The following is a 9,492-nucleotide window of genomic DNA, read 5'->3' as shown; positions in this document are numbered from 1 at the left end:
ATATATATATATATAAAGTTCTCCTGCTGTTCGGGCACTTATACAAGTGAACATGCCATGTTCAGTCAGACAATAGGCGGTCTTTATAATCACTTGGATACACACATGCCTGCTGTGAATTGTCAAATGAACCACATTATAAAACTGACAGAAATGTGAATTTAAACGTGTGTCAACAGTATGTGGTTCCTAAGATTAACATAATATGACCTGTTATGTATTATTAGACACCTGTGCAATAATACATAAATTCACAAACTATAAACTAAAAATATACAATGCCACGTGTCTAAAACAATCTCCACTAAAAACAAGTTAAGATTAATAATGAAAAAGTATTGGACCAAATTGTATTGCACAGGGTATACCACAATCCCTTCATCTAACACTGATTCATTACAGTGAAAGGTAATTAAGCCTAAACTAAATGCGTTATGAATATGAAACAGGAATAGAAGAAGCGTCTCCATTGCAGGCGGTAAAAAAAACCGATAAAGATGGAAGTTGCCTCTCTATAGTCGTGTTGGTACTTCTGGAAGTCTTCGGCTAAAGTTAGAGGACCTCATAAAACCTATGCAGTCAACAGGCCTCACGTCATCGCCTCAAAATACCAGTCTGTGGAAGATATGAGGGGAAACTACATTTCCCACAAACCCATCTGCGCCTTGCTATTGGTGGTGGTACAGGTGACCAGAGACGCTCCTAGTTGTGACAACATCTCGACGGACTAAACGAAAACAAATTAGTGCCAGTGGTGGTACACGCTGGAGCAGTCTGTGTAAATACAGAGACACTTGAAACTCTTTTATCTTCTTAAACGCGACCCTTTTCCTTCCGACAGTGCCCGGCTAGGTTTGGTATGATCAGAGCGCACGAGAGAAGTAGGCACGCACTTTTCCGCAACCTGACTTCTTTACTTCGTTCTGTCTGACCTTCAGAGCGGGTAAGTGATATTTTACCTCCGACACTGAAATGTAACTTCTGCTACTACACCAGTAACTCTGGAAACCCGCGAGCACTAATTTGAAGTCAGTATTTCCCGATTTGCATAGAAAGTCTCGTGATGCATTAAGTTTAAAATGAACAGTAGCCAACTTATTATTTGTCCTCAGGAGAATAAATACAACACTGTCTCGCACTTGTCCATTACATGTTGCCAAATCATTGCAAAAAATATTTATTTAACAATCTCTGCATTGCAGACGAGAGACGTGTGTGCTTATACAGCCATGTAGCCTAAAACCTGACTACAGGCTGCAGCATCACAAATCAAAAGGCATCATTTGTCAAGCTTTTGTCTCCAGCTCATGATATTGTTACTATGAATCTGAATAGTCATCCACGAGCACACATCAAACTTTTAAGAACAAAATAGACATCCAAAACATTTCCACATGGTTATATTTCCCAGTCCACGACTTTCACAAAACATAAGGAATAATGGAAAGATAAAATAACATAAAATAGCACTGAAATGTCTCTATTGGGGACACTGGTACCACTGGTACCATTTAAGAAATGGGTTAGACCACAATGCACCACTTTCCCCTTTTTTTACTGTCATCAGTGGAGAACTTGCCCTCTTGCCATTTATAAGCATTGGCCAGGCTGGTATCAGTAACAACACCTTAGCCCCGGGGTATGCTGCTATGTGTAAGCAGTGGGACTGCAAACCCTATATGCTCTGCTGCCTATTCAAGTACTTTGCTTGAAAATCCTTCATGGTGCAAAAACTAAAATAATGAAAGCACCGCTGACTGTTTATGCCCCCTTTGTTCCCTCTGCAGAGTGGGCTATATTTACATACTGTGTGATTTATTAATAGCCTGTGTGTGTCTGTGCGGAGTGCAAGGAACAGTTTGTTATTATGCCTAATGCTATCCAGTAATGCAATGTCTTATTCTAATGATAATAACAGACATTTACCTGGGATTTAGCTGTGATTTTAAACGGAACTACATGTCTTATCTTGTTTTACTGTAGAATGTGGGCAAAGTTTCTGCATAAAAGTGGGATATTTGTATAGTAATCCACATAGAAATCATTATATTAGGTATAGTCCTGATTACTTTTGCCATACGGAATTATTTACCATGATAAATGTAGATTTGAAGACTTACCCCAGTTAAGGTCCAACTTTATCCCCTCCACCTTTCATTATGCTCACGCATCTCCTTGCTTCCCCCCATCTTGTCTTTTCCTCGCATCTTATCTCCTCGCGGCGAGGAAGTGAGAGAGAGAGGTGCGAGGAAAAGACGTGAGGATGGTGGAGCCCATTATGTCAAATGAAAAATACTTGACTCCAGAGCGTAGTCTTAAGCTGCTGTAGTTGCATTAAACTATGTGCCACATGTGGAGGTGCGGCATTTCCATTTCTCGCCGCTTGATAAAAGACTTCTGTGTAGGATACACCTGTGTTTCCTCGCTCTAAGCTCCTCCCGAAAGCTCCTTGCTCCTCTAGGTGCAGGTCAGGAGAGAGGACGCGAGGAAGCATAAGTGAGCCTAATAGAAAAGCACCCAAGTGTTTGACATTACACCCCGGTCTCTAACCTCTGACCTCTCCACCTAGCCTCTGTCATCATCCATACCATTCTCCAGAACACAGGATCGGGGTGAAAGGTCAGAGCAGAAAGGTCTCAATAGGTCTGACAGCTTGTTACTGGCGAGTACCTTTCTGTCGAGGTTCTGTTTGCGCTCCTGACTTGTTTACTTTCGTTCTTGGTGCCTTTGTAAGAAATGTCACCGTTAGCGCTGATCCAGTGATGGCCACGTTGTGTGTTTTGCGAGACACCACGATGACGGATAATAAAGTGAGTTACCAGAAATAGAAAATCTAGAGCTCAGCGATTCCAATAAATGTTGTGATTACATAGATTATGAAAGATCGATTTTAAGGAACTGCAGCCACGAGAAACCACAGGAAAAACCTAAATAGAGCGATGATCAAACTATCAGCAGTTAATAATCTCTTTAATGACTGTAGGTTGGTAGAAATCTGCATATATACACGCTTCCTTTTTAATTCTGTTTCACCTTCAATCGCCTCCAGTAAAATGAGTTTTGCAGGGCAGTTGCACCGGATCACTGAGACAGTGACGATTTAGGTTTATTGGTGGCACGTATATTTTCCTATTTGTGTTTCGATGTAAAAGGCAAACAGAAATGTGATACTGTAGGACAAAAGAACGTTCACCTCTTTGTTGCTCACTGTCACTGAGACACAGATGGGCATTCACATGCATGGAGGCAGGTTCAGCTGCAGCTCCGAGGAAATAATGTGTGTTTTGATGTATCAGAGTAGTTTGTTTGGCTCGGGCACACACAGTATGTATGCATAAACATTTATGTATTTAAACACACGCAAACACTGAGTGAATGTGTCGTTGATGTGTGTTGAGGCCGAGTTCTTTTTCCACATAACACCGATGCAGAGTTGTAGCACGCAGAGCAGTTAAACAGCAGTTATGCCATCATGCGGTTAAACCTGAATTACCGTTCTCCTGGAAAGACACTAAAACCTTTCTCCCACTATCTCTGTGTGGATTGCCCCTGTCTCTCCTTTTCATTGCCTTTATCTGCCTACTCCTCATTTTTGTGAATCTATTAGTGAATGAAAACATTTCCGTTGAGTAACCAGATCAAAAAGATAGATCTACTGTGCAACGTCACTGGCACCAAGTTTTCAAGACCTGTGACACTAGTACAGTGCTACCACGTATCAATGAATCATTTTAACTGAATTGAATTATTGGCTGGAAATGCATCATGCCGTGTTTATATCATGTTCCCTCGGAATGCTTCTCAACCAAAATCCTGTCAAAGAGGATCAAAGAAGATTACTTCCGATATCTGCTGCCGGCCTAATGACACGGTATCGAGGCTCTTTATTAGACAAAGGTTGGAAGCAATAACCAGTTGTGTTAGAGGAGAATACACGCAAGGTGAGCTTAAGATCTTTACCAGCGCTCACTCATTGCCAACACAAGCTTTTTGTACAGCGTAGAAGCGCTGTTAAGAACGGGACAGATGCACATTGAGGAGGCAGTGGGGTTGTGGAGTGCACACAGTATGAAGGGTCAGGGGTCAGTAAACACTGTGAGGTCACTGACAGCAAGGTCAGAGGGGATTGTTCACTATGTAGAGCAGTGTTGACGCCCGGCAGACTGATTGCTCTCTCTCCTATAGCGCGGCAGCAGCAGCCTGCTCAGATGGCCAGCAAAGGAAAACAGAGTCGGGTTTCACCAGAGGTGACCATTTTGAATTGTTGGTGTAAATGATATCCTAGTTACCAAAACTACTGGCTGCATTGGATGACTTCCTTTTCCTGGCATGTATGTTTGAATGTGTGACGCGTAACAATTGGATCACGAAAGTGCACAAATAAGCGCAAGCTTTACATCCTGTGTGTGTGTGGAAAAGTGTGTGCGTGGGTTGTGTTTTCTGCCTCATTGGACTCGCCTCCGCTTGTAAGTGTTGAGGTTAATTTTCTTCAGGTAAATAAAGGCCGCGTTGCACACACGCACATAGGCACAATGACGAGGCTCAATGGGGATGTACTGTAGTGTGAAAGAGCATCAGGTGTGTGTAAACACAGCTGTATCCATCTGCCACAGGGACAAATCCCCCGTGACCCGGACAGTGTTTTCACCGCTTCGTGACTAGATGGAGAAAAAGTGGAATAAGGAAGTGTCTTTGTGGTGTATACCATAAAAATATAAAAAAAAACACACACAAAACAAACTACTGAATATGCTCTGACTTTTTAAACCACTAGAATGACATCTTGGCATGTGCTATGTGACAACGTGACCCATGATCTTTCAGAGGTGAGTGTGGGTGGGGCATTTTAGCGCATGTGCTGAATGTGTGACTCCACTTCCTCATCTTATCTCCATTCCACTGTTTCATATCCTCTTTTGACTGACAGACAGTAGTGATGGTCTCTCGCAGTCTTTCTTGTCTCAGTAAGAACGGCGTCTCAAATGCATCTGCGAGCACACACTGCAGCTGGCCTGTTTGGACAATTTGCTTGATAGTATGAACAGCGGGGGTGTAGTTGTAGCTTTTCTGCAACTTAGAGGCCCACGAGTTATATTTTTATCTCCTCCATAAAGACGTTCGTCAGTCATCTCAGCCATGCTTTTTTTTTGACATATTTAGGCTTATTTTTCCCACACTACCACATTTTATGTTGTAATGTTGACATGTTGTCTTTAGTGACTGCATTGAAGTGTTAAGTGTTTTTTAATAATCAGATGAATTCAATCAACAGGTTATCAAACCTCAGTGTAATTGTCTCTCCTCGACACAAGCAACAATATATAAATAATATGAGTCAATCTCACTTGTTTTGCAGTTTCACTTCTTTCAGCAAACCGTGTCTGTCGTTGTGTGTTGTGAAATATCTTGAAATAATTTGTGTTTTGCTTCAAGAAAATTAGATTTCAAGGCTCCCTACAGCATTGAAGATTTAAAAATAGATCTATTAACACACACAAAGAAAATGTGTCCATTTCATTGCTGTTGAAAGTCTGTTGCTACTGAACATTCTTACTAACCCTCGGATGAACTCTGCGCTCTCTTAATAAAATGCCCCCCTGGCTCCTCAAAGAGGTTTTCCATTATGCAATTCCTAGTGTTCTAATCCAACGGCTTCGACTAATTGCAATCAAAACAGAAAGGCCGCTTCTCTCAATAACATTTTTGATTCAGCCTGGTTTCGTATGAAGCTGTTAAATGACTCACTGATGACTCATGACATGACTTTGTGAATATCCTCATGTTGGATCTCATGTCTGCCTTTGATAGGGCAGCCATGACTTACTGATTGTCTTTAGCATATGGTTAGTATAAATGCCAGCGACTGGTTTTCTCTTTATCGTGTCAACTTTTTCTGTCAAGATGGACAATTTCTCTATTCTCATTTGCTTGTAGCTCCTTCTGGCTCACACACCATCTGTCACAATCTTCATCTTCACTCTGGATAAGTCAGAAGTACAGTATTTCCTTCCACTTATGCAGATGACACTTTGCATTCAGATCAGAATCAAACACTTTCTTAAACGCTTGGCGCTCTTTCATAAGTCTCTAAGGTCCTTCATCAAATACGTTTTCTCCATATTACGATGTGCAGTTTTAACTGAAGCCACTGGCTGTTTGATCACTGTAGGTAAATGAGGATGAGACCTTTGCTGTGGCCCAAAGACTGTGGAACAACATCAAGTCGGCCTCCACTGTTTACACTCTTGAATCCTGCCTCCGTCTTTTAGATTGTTCACAAACTACCGCGGATTCATTTGAAAAGGGATCTTTTTGTGCTTTCACTACACTAATTTGTGTAATATGTAGATTATTTATATTTTTAAGAATACCATTTTCTGTCACTTCCATCTTTTTTTTATGTTTGCTGTATTTACACCACAAAGGTGTTTCAATTTTAACGTTTCTGTTGTGAGTTGACTGAGCTAGTGTAAAACAGGATGTCTTTGAGGCTCTCCCAGGAACTAGTCTTTGTAACCGAGTATCTTTACAAGGAGGACCTTTCTGCACATTCAAAATTAGCATCAACGTGTGCTGCTGCTGTTGTTGTTGTTGTTATACATACTTTTTAAATAACGTGGAAGGACTAATTTGTGATTTGCCAAGATGAGTATTTTCCCAGATGTGAACTGTAAATTGGTCTTCAACAACATTGGGAGTGAAATCGTCTTCGTGGAGATTATGTCTTATTCAGACTCGTGTGATATCACTGCTCAGCTGAAGAACTGAATGGATGCTCCTCCTTCAGTCGATAGCAGGCGCTCTTCTCATGTTAGAACGGCTGCTATCCGCTGGGATTAGTAACGCATGAAAAGCACCACGATTTTAGCAGCTGCACCGTACTCTGCCTGAGTTTATTGACGTTTTTATTGGGCAATCTCTTCCACCTGTCTGTTAGCGTTAACCATAGTCCATGGCAAAATCATCTGTAGAGGAAATACAGTGATCTACTGTATAAGGTTGTGCGTCTGTGTGTAGAGGAACAGCATTCCTTTGTCTGCACTGCTTAATCAAAAACTGTCCCCATATTTGGTCAGCCTACGAGAAATGGATGCTGATCTTGCAAACATACGCGGCTCCTTTGTAAGCTTATTTACTAATTAACTTATTCATTATCGTCCTCTTGACCCCTCTTTGAACTCTTCCAGTGATTTAAATTGTTCTGTCCTCCTTTTCTTTACCTCTTCCGCTCTGTCTCTCTGCAGTTCTTTTTCCTCCTCTCAAAAGTCTAAAGGGCTCAAAGGCAGCAATATTCTTCATACTAATGGATATTAGTTCAACAAAAAATTGGAAAAAGAGAAAGAATGGAAGAGGAGTTGAGCAGTAAAGAGCAGGTTTTATCTCACAACTCATCTCCCAAATGCCTTCCATTCCATGTCAACGTACGTACATGGCGACTCTCACTCATGCAAACAGAAATGCTGTGCAGCTGGTTGGCTGGTTATTGCACTGCTCTCTCTCTATCGCACACTCGTAGATCCACAATGGTGTCTACTTAGAATTCATGGCGGTTAATTAATATTCTCCAAATAGAAAAAGAGTGCTCTAAAAATATACATCTAGTGGCTTTGTGATTGGGATATCCAGCCATAGCAGCCCCAATTACATCAACTCCTGAGCTACAATTGTGTGCAAAGTTTGCCAACGTATGGAAATACAATGTGTCATTCAACCACTAAAGAGGGCTTAATATTAATGCACACAACTTGAGGTCACCTCAGGGCATATGATGTTGTTTTAATAACTATTTCACAGCCAACGATTATTTGCTGCTGTAAAGGATAATGTGTATAACATTATGTGCTATGTCCATTTGATGTGAATCCATAAAAAACTGGCATCTTTGTTTTGATTATTTTACTCATCAGCAGCATCATTTAGCTTCTTCAGATTATTATATATATATATATATATATATCTCATACTGTTCAGACAAAATGATAGGGAAACATTGTATGTGCAAATTCATGTATAAATGGTCAATTCATTGCCTTCAACCGTGGCTATAACTTGTACTGTTTCTCCTACTTCACAAAGAGATAGACTGAGGTAGGTAGATGGTCTTTGTATGTCATATTTGTTTGCAACCACGGTGACCGAAGGAGTAAACGAAGGGAAAGTTGTCCGGCGGACAAGTAGAAGAGAGTCTTGAGTTTTGTGTTTGTGTGCATGTGTGTGTTTGGGTCCAGCCTCCTCCATAGGCCATTGTCAAAAGAGGACAAGGCTGTCTTGGTCAATGATTTCCCCTCCTACATATACGCCTTATGATTGGCCATACTTGACAGGAACGCAGCTTTTCCAGCCAATGAGCTGAGGGCCTTAGGAGGTGGGGGGGGGGTCCTGCCTCTGGACCAAAATAGCCCAGTAAATACACTGCGGCCACTATGAGAACTGGTGCTGGCCCACTGTTGAATGCTTTGTGTACAAACAAGGGATGCTTGTCAGCCGGGTACTGCTGAAGCATGCTGGCCAGTGTTCTCCTCTGTTGTGATAGGCACAACTAGCTGAGTGGCACTTTGATACCAGTGTTTGTGTTCCTGCATTCAGAGATGCAGGACGGTGGAGGAGAGTGTGGACGGAGATGTACTAATAGTTGGTGATAGAAGAGTTGTTCTAACACATTACTCATAAGGGATCCATCAAACAAGCTGCTGCTCGTAGTGGGCATTCTGCATGTGGCCTTTACAGTTTGTTTGTGCACGTGTGTGTTACAACCCGAGGCCGATGCGGATTGACGTGCTAATTGATTTTACAGCTGGCCACAGCCGAGGAATGTCTTCAGTGATGGGTACAGTTCTTTTGGCTCAACAGTTGAAATCAGAGTCACATCACTTCATAAAGGAGTGTGAGAGACAACAAGTTAACATTGACAATTACTTAACTTTCCTCTGAATCCTTTGTCGTATTGGCGCATCCTCTTTATTTTGGACCTGTCCATGTATAGCTTTTCCACATGTTCTGAAGTGAAAATATTCTGCTATATATTCTGCATCATTTCCCCACTAGGAGGCTCCTTTAATGGTCCTGTCAGCAAGTAGTCATCAGTCTACATTTTGTTGTTTCTTTGATTTGTTGTCTGTGTGTCTGCTTTTGGAGTGATGAGCTTGTGCTATCTATTTAATTGAGAATGTTGAGGCACCGATCTGTGTTTGTGTGTGTTTTTGCTTGTGCTGAAATAAAAATGGGTGCTAAAGCACGTAAACAAATCTTACTGCACTTTTTTCAGAGGCAGTTTTACTTCAATCTGAACACGCTTGCCTGTCACAAGGAAATCAGTCAATCGTTGAGAAGTAAACCGTCCTGCAGCTCCATTTTACACGCAAAGTACAGTTTGTGTGTGTGTGTTTGCACAGGTAAACACAGATAGTTTATACAGGTTACTGGGATGCTCTTATCCTACAGTATACGCAGACACGCTAAGCCAGTTGTAAGCGTGATTATTCTATTTTATTT

At 41.5% G+C, this 9,492-nt stretch overlaps 1 protein-coding gene across 7 annotated transcripts in view; it reads left to right on the top strand.

The window, feature by feature from the left end:
* Positions 1-688: 688 nt before the first annotated feature.
* The window catches only part of tfeb (transcription factor EB), a 30,122-nt gene continuing 21,318 nt past the window's right edge, over positions 689-9,492 (top strand). For all 7 annotated transcript variants that reach the window (XM_031844069.1, XM_031844042.1, XM_031844005.1 and 4 more), the window contains exon 1: positions 689-943. The gene's annotated coding sequence lies outside the window, so the exon portion shown is untranslated. The remainder of the gene's footprint in view (positions 944-9,492) is intronic.

This window comes from Anarrhichthys ocellatus, unplaced genomic scaffold, assembly GCF_004355925.1.
Source record: "Anarrhichthys ocellatus isolate YVR2014 unplaced genomic scaffold, GSC_Weel_1.0 scaffold1, whole genome shotgun sequence".
NCBI lineage: Eukaryota > Metazoa > Chordata > Actinopteri > Perciformes > Anarhichadidae > Anarrhichthys > Anarrhichthys ocellatus.
The sequence above is the reverse complement of the archived record's forward strand: the minus strand, read 5'-3'. Positions and strand labels throughout refer to the sequence as shown.